General features: G+C 49.0%; 1 protein-coding gene, 1 long non-coding RNA gene and 1 pseudogene across 2 annotated transcripts in view; 2 read left to right on the plus strand and 1 right to left on the minus strand.

Moving 5' to 3' along the window:
- LOC137668903 (protein FAM118B-like) overlaps positions 1 to 20,142 on the plus strand; it is a 398,331-nt gene that overhangs the window by 370,140 nt on the left and 8,049 nt on the right. The window lies entirely within an intron of this gene.
- The window catches only part of LOC137668860 (serine palmitoyltransferase 1-like), a 283,413-nt pseudogene that overhangs the window by 258,069 nt on the left and 5,202 nt on the right, over positions 1 to 20,142 (minus strand).
- Positions 4,861 to 6,977, plus strand: LOC137669004 (uncharacterized). Its single transcript, XR_011049022.1, has 2 exons — positions 4,861 to 5,269; positions 6,690 to 6,977. It is a non-coding gene; the product is annotated as an uncharacterized lncRNA (long non-coding RNA).

Consider the following 20,142-nt stretch of genomic DNA (forward strand, 5'->3'; position numbering starts at 1 on the left):
TTAAAGCTGTTAGTATAATGACAAACACTAACAATATCAGAGTTGGTGTCAAAAACAGAAACAATAGAATTATTAACAGTCTCAAGTCAACTTTATGGATGTGGGTCCTGTGAGTTGGGATCTCCATGGTCCTTCGGGTGCCTTCTTGATTCTCGAGTAGTGGATCCTACTTGGAGTATTGAGAATCAGTGTGCTTCTCAAGCTTGACCGCAAAACTTGAAAAGGACTGCTCCATTTCTCTTTGAGAGGGTTACCTGAAATATTTTTAATGTAAACACAATTTCCAGGTCTAAACAAATGCACTGGTGACCATAAACCATTCACAGGTTTCCTTTAAACTGGTCAGCAAAGTATATGGGTTTTCCACTACTGGATACAAACCTTTAACTATCTGATTTATCGCTCGCAAATCCTGCACCCATCGATAAGTTTTGCCATCAGGTTTTTTTAACAGGTAAAATAGGTGTGTTATACTCTGAAGAGAGAACAACATTAAGGCATAAACGAGATCAGATGCTGCCACTCAGACCGCTTTATTGAACGAGAGGGCAGAGGGAAAACAAAGCAATAGGAAAGGTAGAAAACTAAGCAGGAGAGCAGAGAGAGCAGCAAGGTTAGTCACCACCACAGATCCAGCGGTGTGCCGTCGGTCCTCTTTCCTCGGTGGGGGGGTGCACAGACAAAGAAGCAGAAGTAGGCACCGCCTGGAGGAGAAGGCAGGCGGCGGCAGGGGGAGCAGCAGCAGCAGGGGGAAAAGCAGGGAGGCTGTAAGGAACCTGTGGCTGATCCATGGAGTCGTGTCATCCAATGGGCATGTGTCTCCATGTAGGTCTCCTCCAATGGATGCGTGTCCACAGGCCTCGGTAACAGAGCTTGTCGCTGGCAGATAGAACATGCGCACTTATCCCAAAATAACTAAACGCACCTGCTGTCTGCCCCAAAGAGTCTATTTTATGGTCCTCCACACCACCCCGTGGCTCAAAGTTTGTTATGTCAGCCCAGATCGCTGTCTTCGGGATCCTGTGGTGGTGGGAGAAGAAAAGGATAGTAAAGTAGGAAAAGAGCATTTGAACTTTTTACAATCAGTTGGCTATAATCCTAAAATGCAAACAATCAACAGATTCAAACAATTTGTACAACGGATGGCTTCGGTTGGTGTATTCAATGCCACCCGGTGATGAGGTAGGTACGAGTTGTACAGTATTAACGGTGACAATACACAATAAGGACAACAACATTACACAACCACGTAACATGTTAAAACAGAATGTGCTTAATTCACTGGGCACTTGGAAGTCATGAAAAGAATACTACACGAAGGCAATGCCTCTTTGTTTCATCGTTTAACAACTTAAATATGTCAATCGACAATTTGTCAGACAGAAATAAATTCAAACAAAATTAGTCTTCAGACCTTAGTTTAAAATACTGCTTATTGCTTTTTCAAAGAGAAAGTTGTAGGCAAACATTATTTATCTCTCTCATGAAAGTTATATTGAAAAATGTGGCAGCCCTCATAGGGAAATTTGTATTTTAACAATAAACCAAACTTAAAAATATTGTTCCACATAACAAATAAAACAGGACACACTTACATACCGGGTGGACAGCTTTGTCCACCGTCTTGATATGTACATAGTAATTATCTTAACAATATCTTAACAATCTTGGCAAATTTTTAACAATATCTTAACAATCTAAAGAGCAACAGTTTAAAGAGAACAGAAACTTAACAATATCTCAACAATTGAAAGAGAATAGAAAGTATCTCAGGCCATGCTGGAGGTTTATGGCCCTGGGGGATCACAAGAAGGAGGTGATTGTCCACAATTGCAAACACAAGGCCAATGACAATTACAGGAATAATCATAACCATAATAAGCCAGAAGATTAAGTATTCCAATAATGATTAAAATAAAAGTTGAAAGGAAGAGTGCAACCAGAAGCGTAATTGCAGCTCCTGGTGACAGCCACATTCTGTCCTTTTTAATTCTTACAATTCATTTGGCTATTCACAGATGAGTTTGCTGCCTGCGTTGCGACCGAGAGACTGGTGGCCACGCTGCCCTGGTCTGATGGAGTTGGGGTCTGCATACGCAGTAGGAAAATGGATTTCCACACCCCCAACCCAATAAGGAATGCTCCAGCACCTTCTCCCGGAAGGGCTGGAAGGCGCATGCGTGGTTTGGGGAAAAATGTGTGCAATGAGATCTAAGAGATTTTATGTCTAGCAATGTTATTTTGATCACCAAGGATACTTGCAAGTAAGTATAGGACCCTGACAATCAGGATGCACAAACAGGTTTCACACAAGATCCTAGTTACCAAACAATTTTCCACACAGGATTCGGATGCACCAGTTACACAATCCAGGCACACAAGCCACAAAGTTCTGACTGAAGTTCTGGTCTACAAACACAACAAGTGCGGGGGTAATCGCCTCAGGGAGGCGGCACATAAATCTTCACAAGGCTCTGGCTAAACAGGGATTTTCATCACACAACCCCCACCCCAATCGTCCCTGAGAGGCACACACAGAAAACCAGAACTCCACACACAAGAACTCCCACCCCGTACATCCCTGAGAAGTGAACACGTAATACAGACACGTGATACAGATCAGACCTGTCCGGGGTACACAGGAGAAACAAGGCAAAGTTAAAGCAGATTAGAAGCGCAAGCCAAAGTTAAAGCAGGAGAAGGGCGCAAGCTGAAGTTTAAAGCGGGTTGGGGCGGCGGGCGACGCTGTCGCTTTAAGGGATCCTGCCGAGTATGCAAGTCCTCTATAATACTTTTCACTCCTTGCCTATCTTCCAGTTTCAGGGGATATTGTTTTATCCTAACAGGTCGTGTTCTGTCTTAGTTTACCAACAATCCATTCTGCATTTTTAGCTTTTCCAGGCATTCCTGAGGCCCACACTCCTGGATATACCTGGTCCTTTATTTCATGTATAATTTCTTCCCTAATTTGGGGTCAGTGAGAGCCAAACTTAAAGTTTCAATGTGATTCTTTTCTGGTATTTTAAACTCAATTTCTCCATTTTAAAATTTTATTTCAGCATTCAATTGTTCTAACAAGTCTCTTCCCAAAAGTGGTCTAGGAGCATCAGGCAGGCAGAGAAATTGATGAATTCCTACACTTTTTCCAATTTTGAATTCTAATGGTTTCAAAAAGAAAGCTTTCTCAACCTGCCCAGTTGCTCCCACAACGTTAACATTTTGTTTGCTTATTGACAATAAGGTCTGATTCAATACTGAAAATGTGGCACCTGTATCTACTAGAAATTCTACAGTTTTCTCTCCTTTCCCTAGCTGCATTTTTACCCAAGGTTCTGCTAGGGAAGATTCCCCTGGTTCCAGTCAGTCAGCTCCTATACCAGAAACCATTACCAATTTCAGTTTGAGACAATCCTTTTTCCAATGCCCCATCTGCTTACAATACACACACTGATCTTTCAGGAGGGGTTGGTTTCCCCTCGGTGGGGCACTTGCACTTCCTCTCACAGCGTTAGTGTTATTTCCCGGTAAGTTCCAGAGAGTCTCTGGCCCCCTGCGGTGCGCAGAGCAGCCGCTGCAGCACCGGCAGCCGCTCCGCCCTCACTCTCCCCCTCCGAGTCTCCCCGTTCCCATACGCCTGCCATGCATTCTCCAGCAACCTCTCTAAATCTCTCGCAGCCATTCCTTGCACTTTCTGTAGCTTTCTCCTAATATCATCTGCCGATTGTCCCAAAAAACAGGGATCCACTGTTCCCGGCAGAATTCCAGCCAGAATCAGAGCCTGCACCTGGGCTCTAGCCACTTTCACAACCATCTGCTTTTCAGATTCGCTGAACACCGCATCCAACATTGCATCCACATCCTCCCAGTCAGGCTCCTGGGTTTTCACAATTAGTTCAGATCCTTTCACAGCCTTTTCAGGATCATCCCAACAATTCCCCGCAGCATCTCCTTCTCTATCCCCTCCTCTAATCTTTCATTCTGTGCACCAACCTTTAAACACTTTTGTACAATGCTACAAGCCAAGCAGCATCCTTTTAACCTCCAATTTTGCCTTTTTTTTTTTTCTTCTTCTTCCTGTCGCCAGGACCATAGGGTCCTGTGGTGCTAAATTAATTCCACTTTCCTTTTGCCACTCTGGGTGATTCCACAGAGTAAAGAACATATCTGCATAACCCACTTCATCCCATTTTCTTTCCCTTAACAAAGTATTGTAATCTAAAGTTCCATTAACAGGCCATTTTTCTCTGTCATATAACTTGTATAAAGGCCACCACTGATTGCAATATTTTATCAAAGTCTTATGGCTCACATTTCCTCCAGGTGGTTCCCCAATATCTTTCCAGTGAGTCAGAATGCAGCCCAAAGGGCTCTTTTTCAAAACTCTACCCTGTTGGTTTCCCGTTCAAAAATTTATAACACACAAAGACAGGGACTGGGGCCCGAACACTTACACACACACACAGACAACAATTAACAATTACTATAGACAGGATTTCAGGTTCCCACATTTATCAATCACTTTGTCCTTCTCCGGCTGTATATAGTCTATACATAGTCATAAGATTTCCGATAACTCATTTGCATAACCATGAGATATGCAAATGTCCGCTCCACATGAGCAGTTGTTTTCTCTGGTGGTCGTCAGGGGTCTCCAGATGAAGGCTGGTAGTCTTCCTCAATGTGTTCGCTGACTGACCTCTGTTTTTGTGCACACTCAGTCCGGAGATCACGTAGACCATGTTGGCCACGTCCTTCGATGCAGCTGTTGTAACTCCCTTATCTTTATGTTTCCGTGCCTCTGTTTTCCCAAGGCCAAGATATCTGAAGTGAGATATGGCCATCCTCATTAAAAGGCTTCCCTTTGTTTATTTATATAACTCGGTTAGTCGAGTGTCTAAGGTATTTACAACATCCCTTGTTCTTGGGGCCCCCCAACCGTTTCAACGGTCCCAGGGACCCCGAGAGGGGCTGCGGGGCTGGGTCCTGGCCCCCAACACTCGCCCAGAACCCCAAACCCCCTCCCCGCACCCCTCCCGATCCGAGACCCCCGGAGCACCCAGCACCCAGGGGCACCCTGCGGCCCCGGCGCCCCCCCTGCCCCGAGCCGGGACGCCACAGGGATGGCCTCGGTGCTGCCCCCCCGCCTCCGCCCCGTGGGAGGAAGAGGAGGAGGAGCAGAGGGGGAGGACGCGGCGGGGGGCAGCGCTCCACCGTTCCAGAGCCGGCAGCAGCGGGACCGGGAGCACCGGAGGGTCCCAGCACCGTGGAGGTACGGAGGGGGGACTGGGGGGGACGGTCGTTATTTTTTGGGGTGTTTCCCTGTGTTTTTCCCAACCGGGGGAAAGGGAAACTGAGGCAGCGGCGCCACCCGTGTCACGACGCGGCCCGGTCTCGGGCGGCTCCCCCTGCTGTGGCGCTGCTCCCTCCCCCCCCCCTCCCCCGTGTCACTCTCCCCCCCCCCGCTGTCCCCCCGCCCGCACACGCCCCCTCACTCTCCCTCTTTTTCCCCCTCCCCTCTTTTCCCATGTCCCCCCCGCTGCCACCCCCACTCTCCCCTTTTCCCACTCTCCCCCTTTTCCCACTCTCCCCCTTTTCCCACGCTGCTCCCCCTCTTCCACGCTCTCTCCCCCTGCCCGTGGGAACCAGGGGGGGGGATCGGGCTGCTCCGTTCCCCCACCCCACCCAAGGCCACGTTTCCTGGGCTGCTCCCCGCCCCGGGAGCCGCGACACGGTGGGGGGGACACGAGGGGGAGCGCGGAAGGGACACGGGGGGGCCATGGGGACAGCCGGGCATGGAGAAGCCCATGCTGTTGGTACCCGCGGCCCCTCCTCCGGCTCAGCCCTGTCCCGTGGCAGGGGGGGTCCATGCCTCAGTTCCCTCCATGGGGTGTTGGGGGGGGGCGGGCGTGTCCTTGTGTCCCTGCACCCATCAGAGTCCCACACGTGGGGGAGGGGGGCACGGGTCCCTCCATCCCCATGCCCATCCCCCCTCCCATGCAGACTGGGGAGGGAGTCCCGGATGGGTTCCCCCACATTTAACCCCCCGCCATGCCTCAGTTTCCCCCCCGGATGGAGGGGCAAGGCATATTTGAGCGGGGGGTGGTGTTCCGTGTTCGGGGGAAACTGAGGCAGGAGCCCAAGACAGGGCCCCTGTCCCACCCGCGCCCCGTCCCCTCCCCACGCTCACACCGGAGCCTCTGTCCTGGCCAAAAGCAACACGGCGGAGGGTGGGGTGTGGGGGGGGAGGGCTCAGAAGGCAATTTTGAAGAAGGTGGTGGCGTTTTTCCGGGCGCTTGCGAAACTTTTCCTGGTGATAGCGGCGTTTTTCTGAGGTGAAGGTGCCATTTTTGGAGGTAAAGGTGCTGGTTTTGGAGGTAAAGGTGCCACTTTTGGAGGTAAAGGTGGCGGCTGGGTGGCAGCGGAGTGGCTTCTCCCTCTGCCGCCTCCTGCCCCCAACAAACAGCCCCCGGGGAGTTTGGGGGGTCCGGCCGAGCCCCAGAGCGTGAGCGTGCTCTGAGCGACAGGAGCCTTGATTCTCGGCCGTGCTGAATTCGAGGCCGTTGGGCCTTTGGGAACAGCAAATAAACGGGGATGGGGTGGCCCGTGTCGCGTCTCCTTCCCCCCCGCCCACCCCAGGCCGTTCCCGGCCCTCGCTCACTCCCGTCCTTCTCTCTTCCTCTCTCTGACAGTGAAGAAGAAGAAGAAGAAGATGGGCAAGACCCTCGCTCGGACGGACTTTCTGGCAGAGGACGGTGGCGGCGGCGGTGGCCCTACCTACATCCCAGTCGTATAAGAATGACTGAGCATTTATGTTAATTGTAATCAGCTAGAGTAACCAATGAAAAGTATGATATGCAAATAGAGGGATGATTTCATGTAATTTTTATGTATAAAAAAGGTATTCGCAGTAGATGTGCTTGATTTGTGGAGGATTCCACCGAGCACCCTGCGCAGAATAAATACCATGTCCCTCCCGAGCGTGTGAGATTGGTTTATTGCGTGCCGGGCGCGAATCCGCTTTTCGGACAACGATCCCCCCCACGTCATCCTCAGTTTAAAGCTGAGGGACTGGGAGGGTCACGCTCCCTTCCCCCCGTGGCCGGCGTCCAGCGAGGACCCTGCCCGGCTCCTGCCTTCGCTCCTGCACCCGGTTCCTGCTGCTGCCGCGTCTGGTTCGGGGCTGCCCAGCGCCTGCCCTGCAGCGTCAGCGGGGACGTGGGCATCAGCAGGGGAGCTCAGGACCAGTTTTCTATATAGTTTATTACACTCTTTTTCCTTGTTACTGTTTATCAAAACTGTTTTAACTTTCCAACCCGTAACTCTCGCTTCCTTCTCTCCTTTCCTTTTCTCCTCTGGGGAAGGAGGAGGTTAATAGAGAGCGTCTGTCGTCTGCTTGACCGCCCGCCCAGCCTTAAAGGGTGACACATGCCCTTGTCAAAAGTCCCTCTGCAGCTTTCCTGTAGCCCCTTCAGGTGCTGGAAGGTGCTAGAAGGTCTCCCCGGCGCCTTTTCCAGGCTGAACAGCCCCAACTCTCTCAGCCTGTCTCCAGAGCAGAGGGGCTCCAGCCCTCTGAGCATCTCCGTGGCCTCCTCTGGACTCGCCCCAACAGCTCCGTGTCCTGATGTCGGGGGCCCCAGAGCTGGACGCAGCACTGCAGGGGGGTATCATGACAATGGAGTAAGGGTCAGCATAACTATTCAGAGTTTTGTCTGCTTAAATGTTGACCCGAACTTTTACCGAAATGGGTTTGCTTGCACTTTTCTTCTCTTCATGCGCAGGTACAGGAAAGAAGGCAGCAGAAATACACACTAGCTAAAACCCCTCTTTATCGCTGGCCATAAAGGTGCTACTCGCCTGGGAGCCCAAGGAGGAGCCCATGTTAGAATTCCTGATTCCTTATACACAATCTTAAGGCTACTCACATATTAATTTTTACATTGCCTAAATGTAAAACCTATTGGCTTTAGCCATGAGGTCGCCCATTACCATTTGCTTTTGAGTACTTGTACACACAAAGCCCCCATGCAAACACAACGCATAATTTACATAATTTTGTTGCAACTTTGCAGCTTTCAACTGGTTTCTCTCTGGTCTCTTCTAACAACAGACCCCCTTGTAAAGGCAGGTTGCTGGCAGTCAAGTTCTCCTGCGCATGTCTCTGAAGCCACCTTTACATAGGAGCTTTTGCTTACGTACCACAATCTGCTGGTCAGCTTTTGCCCCAGGGCTGGTTCAAAGCCTGCGCAGCAGGACGCAGCTGCTGCTGACAAGTTTTCTTTATATCCCACAGGAGCTCAATGGTGATAACGCCATTTCTAGCTTTCCGTGGGAGACAGGGAGGACTAAAGCTCTTGTATCACAGCACAGCTTGTTCTGGGAAGGCAAACTGAAAAGCATCGTAGGAGTATTCCCACAGAATCCTCGCAGCTAATCTGAGGAAGTGTGGTCTGGATGATCGGGTAGTGAGGTGGATTGTGAACTGGTTGAAGGAAAGAAGCCAGAGAGTGGTGGTCAATGGGACAGAGTCGAGTTGGAGGGCTGTGTCTAGCGGAGTCCCGCAAGGGTCGGTACTATTCAATATATTCATTAATGACTTGGATGAGGGAATAGAGTGCACTGTCAGCAAGTTCGTTGATGACACAAAACTGGGAGGAGTGGCTGACACAACGGAAGGCTGCGCAGCCATTCAGAGGGACCTGGACAGGCTGGAGAGTTGGGCGGGGAGAAATTTAATGAAATATAACAAGGGCAAGTGTAGAGTCCTGCATCTGGGCAAGAACAACCCCAGGTACCAGTATAAGTTGGGGGCAGACCTGTTGGAGAGCAGCGTAGGGGAAAAGGACCTGGGGGTCCTAGTGGACAACAGGATGACCATGAGCCAGCAGTGTGCCCTTGTGGCCAAGAAGGCCAATGGCATCCTGGGGTGTATTAGAAGGGGTGTGGTTAGCAGGTCGAGAGAGGTTCTCCTCCCCCTCTACTCTGCCCTGGTGAGGCCGCATCTGCAATATTGTGTCCAGTTCTGGGCCCCTCAGTTCAAGAAGGGCAGGGAACTGCTAGAGAGAGTCCAGCGCAGAGCCACGAAGATGATTAAGGGAGTGGAACATCTCCCTTATGAGGAGAGGCTGAGGGAGCTGGGTCTCTTTAGCTTAGAGAAGAGGAGACTGAGGGGTGACCTCATTAATGTTTATAAATATGTAAAGGGCAAGTGTCAAGAGGATGGAGCCAGGCTCTTCTCAGTGACATCCCTTGACAGGACAAGGGGCAATGGGTGCAAGCTGGAACACAGGAGGTTCCACTTAAATATGAGGAAAAACTTCTTTACGGTGAGGGTGACCGAACACTGGAACAGGCTGCCCAGAGAGGTTGTGGAGTCTCCTTCTCTGGAGACATTCAAAACCCGCCTGGATGCGTTCCTGTGTGATATGGTCTAGGCAATCCTGCTCCGGCAGGGGGATTGGACTGGATGATCTTTCGAGGTCCCTTCCAATCCCTAACATTCTGTGATTCTGTGAGTTGAGATGGCTTCGTGACACCTACACCTGCACTGATAGTTCATTTTATACCACACCTGAAACACATTCAGGAATATCGATAATAGCAACATGCCCCTTAGATACCCCCAACAATATCCAAACTTCTCAAAATCCAGCGGAATCAGCTTGGCAGAAAAGGGCAAAGTGCAATTTCCCAAAGTAAAACCGAAAGTGTAATTACTGACAAAGTGAGGAGGAGCCAGAAGAGCAGCGGAAAGGAATTTCAGCCTGTGAGTCAGCTTCATGGGGGCCCAACTGAAATGCCTCTATGCAAACGCACGTAGCATGGGGAATAAACAAGAGGAGTTAGAGACGTGCGCGTGCCTGCAAGGCTGTGATCTTGTTGGCATCATGGAGACGTGGTAGGACAGCTCCTATGGCTGGAGTGCTGGAAGGGATGGATACAGGCTCTTTAGGAAGGACAGGCAGGGGAGACGAAGTGATCTGATGCCTCCTTGACGCCAGCTGCTCCTCCTACAGCCAAGGCACACAGGGACATGTGTTGGGGTGTGTGAGGCGGCTGAGGGTTGGCGGCTCAGACCCCCTCCCTCGTCCCCGCTGAGATCCGTGCCCCCATGTCCCCCAGGCACAGTGCAGATCCTTCCCTCCCCAAGGCCCACAGCGGGGTTGTCTGTCCTACCAGCCGCACAGCCACCATCTCATGCAGCAGCGACACGCCCGTCTCGTCTGCCTGCGCCATCTTCCCCCTGCTATGGACGTGTGGGGTTGTGGGCTGTAAGAAGAGGCCTTGGCCTGCATGGCGACCCCCTGAGTGGCCAACAGGGAGGCAGGGTGTTGCCCAGCCTCTGCTGGGGCTGGCACCGGGCACCCCTGTCATCCCAGCACTGCACAGACCCCCTACCCTGTCCCGCTGAGGCCTGGGTGGCATGGAGGAGAGCTTGGGAGCTGCTCCGAGTTATGCAGAGCCGCTTCCAGGAGTCCCGAGTTGCTCAGAGAGGTTTTGAGCCATTAGGAGAAGACAAAGGGCTCTCCAGTGTTATAGAAATTTTCACATAATTAATGTAAAAGTTATTATGAGTTAGGGAGACAAGGATCAACAGGGGTGAAATAGAATAGAATAATTGAAATAGAAAATAAATAAATAAATAAATGAAATACTTATATTAATTATTCTATTCTTTTCTATCTGAATAAACACAGGTGGGCTTTCACAATCCATGAATATTGTTCTCAAAGCTCCTTGTGGAATCCTGACCTATGACTGAACAAATCATCAATCAAAGCTTAAAGAGTAGCTAAGCAGGAGTAGGCCTAGAAGTATTACCTTCTGATGATTTTAGTAAAGGGGATGTATGGTTAAACTTTTCTTTACCTTAAAAGAAATACAGGGTACTTAGAAATAAACATTAATAGAAATAAAGTTCTAAATAGACTTTAGGTATTTTAGGTTAATACTTGGGAGACGGTGGCAGTGGAAACCAGACTCTGGTCAACCCGCATCAAGACGGGATGCTGATCACAGCAAGAACATTAAGGACGGGGTGTCGACTGGAGTCGGAGCGGAACCAGAACATAAAGATCAGCTAAGCAATGGAAAAGAACGGACTTTTGTGGACTCCTGACAATGGACTTTTGTGGACATCTAACAATTGAAGAAAAGAAGAATTGAAATAGCTAGTAGAATTTTAACAGAAGCTTATGAAAAGTTTATGATGTAAGTGATTATTAGTTTCTATATAAACCGATAGTGAATTTGAGTCAGGTACCATTCACTGCGGTGGTGGTCCAACTCTGAGTTGTTTAATAAAACCAGCAAACCTACAGACCCGGACTCTGCCAATTTTCTTTAACAGCCTGGCAAAAGCAATACTGTGATGTCTGCGAAGAGTCAAAGAGCAGGAATAACCAGTGCCCTTTTGGGCTATATTCTATTGACTACAGACACAGCAGCTAGAACAGAGGCTGCTTCCACAGCAAGATGCTCTTTCCTCCAATTGCTTTCTCAAATCCATCAATACTACCTTAAGGGACAATAAACAAACACACAAAGGTGTGTGCTAGCAGCCTAAGACTCTTCCCAGGCTACTCCTCTTTTCTGGAAGTAAAGGCCTGTGTCACTCCCATCAGTCACCAAACAAGATACTCAAACGCTAAACAGATTGGGCACTGTGCAAGTTTCATGCTGCCCATCAACTGTTCCACAGCAGACTACCCCAAAGGCCAATGTTGCTGCCATTTTTCCATCTGTGACGACAAGAACTCCTTCACCCATGAGTTACCTTACGATACCTTTCTTCTGCCTTGCTGGCTGCACAAACAATGTCTGTGGCCAAAGCAGTACACGTATGCTGAACTCTTTTTTTTTTTTTTAAATTTAAAGGGTTGAAGTAGCCAAAACTTGTTCAAACCTTGCCATGTGACACCATCTCTTAGCTCTGCTCAAAACTGTTAAGAGGTTATTTTTTTTCACCTTCCTGTTTTCAACTCCTTCCTCAGCCCAGCATAACAAATGTATTTATAGAAAGATGTGTGGATACATAATAAATTCCCTTTGTTATCACACATCAAACTCTTCCCCCAGCTTGCAAAGGGTAGATAGAGCTTCATTCATTTGCTAGTTTCTAGAGGATTTCGCAGTTGCATCTCATTTTGCTGTGAGGTCAGTAACTAGCACTTTTTTTTCTTGCAAACACAAACAGTTTCTGATATGCAACAATTGCCAGTACTCAGAGCCAAGCTCACCATTCGCCACTGTGCGTTGTTACCCCCTAGACTTGGGGGGACCAACAATGGGTGAGCAACACTTCTCGTGACAATTAACTTCTCTAACCTGGTCTCATTACTAATGACAGCCGGGATCCTGCTGTCCATTTTCTCCATTGCAGCTCCGCGGCAGCACTTTGCATTTTTATATCTTATTACTCCTAACCAGCACTTCATTAGCACTTTATGTTTCACGTTCAAACTGAGGGCCTCTCAAATACCACCAAATTTCACCTTTGTAAAAAACATTACTATCTTGCTGTCTTCACCTCACAGCATGCAAAAAACATCTCCATTTTTGACCTGTAACTCCAGCATGTCTGATACTGCAGCTGTGATATCTTATCCACACTTAATTCTATGTTTCAAATAGTAGAAAGTTACTAAAATGGCAAAACTGGCCTTCTGCACTTCGAGGTGATCAGTGACACTTGAGTCATTCTGCATTGCTACAGATTTCAACTTATGCTTCAAACCTCAAGTATGTGGGTACTGTAAATTGCACAGCATTCACCAGCACTGTGCACCACGGAACAGATGCGCACTGGAACTAGACTGAAACCGAGTCATGACATTTTCACTGGAATCATCACCTAACAAATCCAATTAACTTGTACCACCATAATAAACCCTCAGCTGAATGCAACTTTCTGCACACCCCTTGCCTCCCACCAGTCAGACAACAGCAACATGCCTCTGCATTTAGGAAATGAGGACATAAGCACTCAAACAAGGTCTACAGGATACCAAACACTTTCACTGCTTACGTCATTTTTAAGCAACTAACAATGCATTTCTTTTTGGTGGCTATCCTGGAAAATGAAGGGAAAAAAGCAGGAAGATGACTGGAAAAGAAAAGTGTAGGAAAGAGCAAAAGCTTCAAGAAACAAGAGAGCAACTTCTTTAGAAGTTCTGACCTTTTAAAATCCTTAAACATTTTCAAAGTCTTTTCTCAAGATAGAAATTTAGATATAAAAAAATAAAGTATTTAAAACTTGCTTATAAACAAAGTTTGAAAACCAGCACATTTCAGTAAAACAATCTGCACATGATCATGCCTATGGCTCAGCTTCTTCCATGTAGTTCTTTTATCCATGAAAAAGTCAGGAAATTCATTATTGCAGATGCTGATTACTGTTTGCTAGCAATTCTTTGTGTAGCTTGACCACGGAAATCTAAGGATGGATCGAACTTAGATCTATAGTCTTTCACCAATAAAATATTCTGTCTGAACAGCCATAAATGGGAATTTTGTTACCATCGAGTAGTCCGTAATATCAGCTATTTCTCGAACATGTACAGGGTGCGTGCACCTATTCCGGGTTAAGTACAGGTGCTTTAAAGGCCACTTAAATACTCCCACATTTTAAGCCTAAAGGCTGCATACAAAGGTACGGGGTATCACAGGCTGTTTAGATTCTGCAGCTAAAGTTCACAGTCACCACACCAAGGCAAAACTTCACTCAGTACAAACACGATAAACACAAATGAAACTGGCTTATAAAAAAAAACCATTATCCTGGACAAAGCTGAAACAAAAAAGTTAACATTTGATCTTTCGGCCATTAATTGTACAGAACAGCCATTTCATTATCTTGTTATGCGAAAGAACAGAAAATGTCCAAAGCACTGAAAAATGACGATAGGAAATCAAACCCACCTCTTCAGTTATCGTGAAGCGCTGATGTTACGCCTTTGGTGATCAGGCAGAGAGAGCAGCACCGCTGCCCACAAGAGCCGGCGGAGATGCGCGGCCCCGCTGGCAGCCCGAGCCGCCCCAGCGCGGCTCCGGCCAGGGCTGCCCCGCTCCCGGCGCGCCCCCCCAGGGGGAGCTCCGCGCTCGGCCCGGCGGTGCCCGGGAACCCGCATCCCCCCGGGAAGCCGCGGGGGAGGCTCTGGGGGGCGGAAAGAGGCCGGCAGTGGGAGATGCACAAGCGCCGGTGTTCAGGGGCTGCAGGGGGGCCTGGGGAAGGGCTGCAAGGGAAGGAAGGAAGGAAGGAAAGAAGGAAGGAAGCTCCCCGGACCCTGCACGCCTCCCTCCCGCTACCTCCAAATAAACAGATTCGGCTGCTCGGGGGAGAAAGTGGGGACAGAGACAGAAAGCTCGGAATCTCCCGTTTCAGCCCTCGGAGGACCACCGTCGTCCTCCCCCGACCCCGGCAGGAGGCGCCGCCTTCGACCACAGCCCCCCCGCCGTCCTCCCCCCGCCCGGCCGGTCGGGAGATCCCCGGAGCCCGGGACCCCGCAGGAGGGGCAGGGCGGCGGGGCAGGCCGCACAGTTTGGGAGCGGGACCCCCCTCCCAAGGGAGCAATAAAGGCACTAGGAAAAAGAAACGCGACGGGAACTGACCCCAAACCCGCGAGCTGGAACACGCCTGCCTCCCGCTCTGCCCCTAGAAAGCCCCCACACCTCCAACTTGCTGCGGGCCCTCACCCTTCGTGGTAACGCAACAAAGGGCAAGACCCAGGACCCCGGAGCTGAAGAACAGCAAATACAGGCACGTGTCACCTCTTGGGGACAGGGAAACGGATTAGCGAAAGCAACAAGGCAAGATAAGCTCTTTCAAACGTGCAATTGATTGACAAGTCCCCTCTAATCTGCAGCATCGCTGTTTGCCCTTAAAGACACCATCGGTCTCCTCCTGCACTGCGGTGCGATGAGGCTGAAGCCAGGAAAGGCGGCGGAGGAAGGCGCTGCTTGCCCGCCGAGCTCCCGCACTGCCCGGCGAGGACGGCACGGGAAGGGTTACAGCCCTGGCATGGAAGTGGTGCCGCCTGTCAGCTCCCCCCTCAGGCCCTGGGCAAAGCCCCCCGGGAAGGAGCTTGCGAGCGAGGTTCATCTGCTGCAGAGGGGGAGAGGGCAATTTTCCAGAGAATGGTTTCATCAACGAGCAGAAGCCAGCAGCTCCTCCCTTCCCGGTGCATTTCACATCCCAGGGAAAACGAAAACCTTCAACCTCCCTTTTCAGCTATGAAAGCACCACACATCTTAGGCATGCGCGGAGGGGCGAAAAAAGAAAAAAAAAAGTTTCTGCGGCTTCTTCTCCAGGAACTGTAACTCTTACACCATCGCGGCTCTCCCACCCCACACGCTCCCCAAGGGCCCCAGAAATCGCGGCGCTCGCCTCGCAGATGCCGCACAAACTGGCAACTGGTCGGCAGCCGCCCTGCCGCTGCCACGGCGCAAGGGCAAGTGTTAAGAAGGGCAGTTGATTGAGCCCGAAAAACAAGCGCGGAGCTCGCTGAACCGAGTCCTAGTGTTTCCCGAGCCCAAAGGCTGACCTCCTCAGTCCCCGAGGCTCGGCCAGGTCCACAGAGGAAAGGGGACCCTCTAAAGCTCAAGAACACAGGCAGAGAGACCCCGCCGAGCCTCCATCAGCGGCAAGGGCGGCGGCTGCCCCCTCGCCTTTAACCCCCCACCCTTCCGTCTGGTTCCCGCTGGGATTCTGGCAACACGCAACCGCCCAAGTAATAACACATTATTATAACCGCTCCGACGGGAGGGCTGGAGGGCGGGCGGAGTGAAGGAGGAGGCTCCGCTCATGCCATCCACCCTCGGCAACAACGAAACCCCCAACTTTTCCTCTGTTTTCTCCTTCTTTCCTCCTCCCCCCAGCCGCCACCACCCACGCTCGGGGCGCTGAACCGGCCGAGGACAGGCACGGAGCGCCCGCCGCCCGAGCGGGGCAGGGGCGCCGAGATGAGCCCGGGGGAAAGCTTTCAGCGAGCCCTCCTCGGCGCAGCCCCCGCTGCCCCCGCCTGCTGCCAGCCCCCGCCCCTCGTGAAACACCGCAACAGCACGTTTGCATTTTGCCGAGAAGAACCAAAAAAAAAAAAAAAAAAACGAAAGAAAGGAGAGGGGGAGGAAAGGAAGGAAAAGTAACCAACATCAACCACCGACGGGGGATGCCGGCGGCTCCGCCGGTCCCAAACGGACCCACGCAGCTCTCCCACAAACCGGCGCAGCTTCCCCCGCCTCCCCTCTCCCCGCACAGCCCTGCCCGCACCGCCGCCCCTCCGGCCAGGGTCCCGCTCCTTACCTGCCGCGCCGAGGCGGAGGGGCCGGGCGGCCGCCAGCAGGGCCACGAGGCGGCCCGCCGCCCCCCGCCGCCCCGGGGACCGTGCTGCCCGCCCGGCCGCCGCGGCTCGGAGCCCCGGGCCAGCAGCGCCTGCGGCCGGAGCGGCTGCCGCTGCCGCCAGCTCCTCCTCGGCACCGCCGCTCCGGGACTGCGCCCCCGCTGACGGGCTGGCCCGGGCTGGGGGCGGAGGAAGCCGCGCTCCTTTCCCCTCCTCCTCCCCCTCCGCCTTCCCCAGCATCCCCCAGTCACCCGGGGCACATCCGACACGGGGCAGGGAGGGAGGGGAGAGGCGCGGAGGGGCGGACAGGGCACGGACGGACCCTGGAGCTGCGGCACTTTTTTTCTCTGGTGCTCTCAAAAAGTCTCACAAAACAACTCGGGTATGGATCCAAATATTCTTTACACTTGACAGAAACTTCAGTTGTGAATTATTTTTCTGACTTGGCAGGTTTTGTGCTAAGTGACAAAATCCTTTGTGGCTATGAGGGAGACTTAAATTCTCAATAGCTACCTTGGTCTAGTCATTTCGCGTTCAGAACATAAGCAGTTTCCCCTGCTATTTCATCTTTCACATTTGCAGGGAGAATCACTTGGCAGGACCGAGGTGAAGGCACTACGGTGAAGAAACCACAGGACAAATTCTTGCTCTGTGTTGTAGAAAAACAGGTACAGCAGGCAAAGAAGCACGGACAACTGCACGTGTCTTCTGAGTTGAAGACTATGCTCGTCTGATGCAGAATATTCAACAAAATATGGTTGATCATGCTACAAAATCCAATTATATGATAAGTAAAAATCGGAATAAAAAATATTATTAACTTTATATTTAAACAAGGATGTTTCTCAAAAATAGTCCTGTAGTCCTTGTAGCAGCAACCAAAAAGGCACATTAAGTACAAAACAACCAGAATACAGATCAGGAAGAATATAAAATTGTTAAATGGGCATTCTTAAAGCAAAATCCTGAAATACATAGCTATAGATTTTATTTTATAAAAAGGTACAGCTTTTTATAAGTCGTTCCCCCCTTGCCAGTTTCCTCTGATTGGTGTCATGTGTCCATCTGTGTAACGTCAATCTGTGCTTACTGAAAATCCTGACAGCAGAACCTCCAAATATTACTATGGGCATTTTATGTGCACGTACCGATTTGTATTTCAGTAGTATTTGTACCATCTAAACTCTTATTAGCTACCTGTGAGTCTTCCCCTCTAAGGTATAGCTGTTTAGAGAGAAAACTTAACAGACACCATTTTAGTGCTTCAAAGTGGTTTGACTAAGCTAGTATTTAGTTGCCGTTTCAAAACCTTGGTTCATTCCTTATGTCGCTTATGACTCCTCTTCAAGACTGGTGTAAAGGCCCCCTGACTGAACATACTATAATGGGATTACACCAGTTTGACAATTCAGAGGTTTCAGTTTAGATGTTTTAAAGTAAATAATATGAAAAACCTCACCCATAGTATCAAACATGCATATAATTACAATATGAAATGCAGGAAGCAAATAGTATTTAATATTAATTTACTACTTAGATAATGGAATTCTCTGGCCAGGCATTCTTAAAAAATGGCTTCCAAAAACGGTTAGAGAAAGATATAAACAAAAAAGAATTTAAGTTCCTCCTATAATTCAATAATAAACGACATAATATAGCACAAAATTCTCTCTTAATGTGTTATTTTCTCCCTTTTGGCAGTATTAGGAACAGCTCTCTCCCTTTGAGGCAGGGGGGGCAATAATTCCTTGACATTTATTTGAAGTTCCTACATTCTGAGAATAAGCAGAGAAAATGATACATTTTAGATGTTTATGGAGAAAACTGAATGTTCATATCCATTTTTGAAAACGTTTAAGGGTTTGAAGAAATAAATTTTAAACTTTTTAAGATGCAACTTATGAAAAAGTCCTGCATGCAACAGCGATATCCCATTGTAAGGAATGCTGGTAAATGTTAGAATTTGAATTGCAAGTACACTGTGTCATTCACCAGTTCCAAAAGTCAGCATTCTTCCCCTCGCTGCATTTGTACCATTCTGGAATAATCTTCTTACTTAGTCAGGTTTCAATGCCATCAGTGGAAGAACTTGAATATCTGAAGTGAAGTCACTATATGGTGTAAAAGACTTATCCTGATCAGTTGGGGAAAGAGGAATCCAAACGAGCAGTCTCAATCAATACAGACTGTGCAGCTTCCTTAAGCAGTGATGCAGCTTTGTCCAGTTCTTGTTCTGTTTGTTCCACTGTTGTCACTACTCGAATACTAGAAAAAGGAAACCAGAACATACACAGTAAACTTTACTCCTTGCCTTCAGCTTTAAACTTTTTTTGGACTAATTTTAACACTTTAAGATCACTATCTCTAGGGAAATTATTATGAATTCAAATTCAACCAGAAACAAGACATATGACTGCACAGAAATCGTCAGACTAACTTTTTTCCCCCCATATGCCCCACAGATATTTGATTGTTATCTTTTTTACCTGCAGATGCGCAGCTCGTGGAAACGTGCCTGGTAACAGGCAACATGCTGATCACAGATTCAGGGAGTTTTGATACAGTGATTTCAGGGTATTGGCATCCTGTAACAGTCACTGAAAATATACCTCAAAGTGGAGCCTTTCCCATGTTTTACAGGACCAACTATTCAAGCCAGTCTACTGAGCAAAATCCCATCATTGTATGAAAAGAGAGAGAGTCATATCCAGTAAAATGATGTATTGACTTTCTACTAACCTGGGTGGAGGAAGACATTTTTCGTCTTTCTCCAGAGAGCGGGCCTGAGTTAATGCAATACCACTGTTCATGCACTACAAATAAAGAAAAGACAGAAGTCATCAATCTGCAAACTTCTGATGGCATATCCTTTTGATCACCAAATACATATAACTCACTTTTATGAGTTTGGTGTCAGGATAACTCTAAGTTCTTTCGCAAATGGAGGTTTTGAAGGTCGTGCAAAACAATCTCTAATTTTAGTAGAGCATAAGCAAGCTTTGTATCCCTTCCATTCACACCGAGTCTTTGCCTGAACAACATGCTTTATATTTACTATACACTTACTCATAGAGGCTGCTTACAAGCTTCAAACTTAATTGTAATCTTAAAACTTTTTCTGTCAGTCACAGATGTAGTAAACTGAACTACAAAATTCATCTTACCCAACTATTTGAAGAAAGCCTGAGTTTAACATGAGGTCTTCTGTTGGCAATACTGTAACTTTCACGTAGTGTATTAACTATGTTTTCTGAGCCTTTGCCAAATTAAGATTCAGCAAGTATTTGAGAATCCAACGCATGCACCCTGTAACTTTCCTGAAATCAGAATTCACTTTCCTAAGAAATGCTGGGGAAGTTTCATTTTCAAACAAAAATGTACAACTTCCACACAAAAAAGAGAGAAGTCTGGAAGATCTGATTTTGAAGCAACGAAGGAACAAAACTTGCCTCCTGAACTCCAACACTCCTTTTGAGGCTAGTTCTATATTAGCAAATTAAACATGCCTTGGACTGTTTTCTGGCCCTGTGGTGAATGGGTATGGAAGGACTCACACCCATACTTTAAAATGTCAATCTCCATGTCAGGGTGGCCACATCCAAACTGACTCCTGGGAACAGCTCCTGGCTCACACCAACTCTGGAACTGTATCCAGGAGTCCTTTCAAAGAATGCTGCTTGGCCTGGGCCAAGCTCACGCCACAGATCACCCCAGCAATTTGACAGAGCAGACAATCGAGATGCAGCGCTCAGGAATGCTTCCCGACATTCCCGTACCAGTACGGATGTAGCCTCGGGGAGCTCCCTCC

The sequence above is a fragment of the Nyctibius grandis genome, chromosome 11 (assembly GCF_013368605.1).
Source record: "Nyctibius grandis isolate bNycGra1 chromosome 11, bNycGra1.pri, whole genome shotgun sequence".
NCBI lineage: Eukaryota > Metazoa > Chordata > Aves > Nyctibiiformes > Nyctibiidae > Nyctibius > Nyctibius grandis.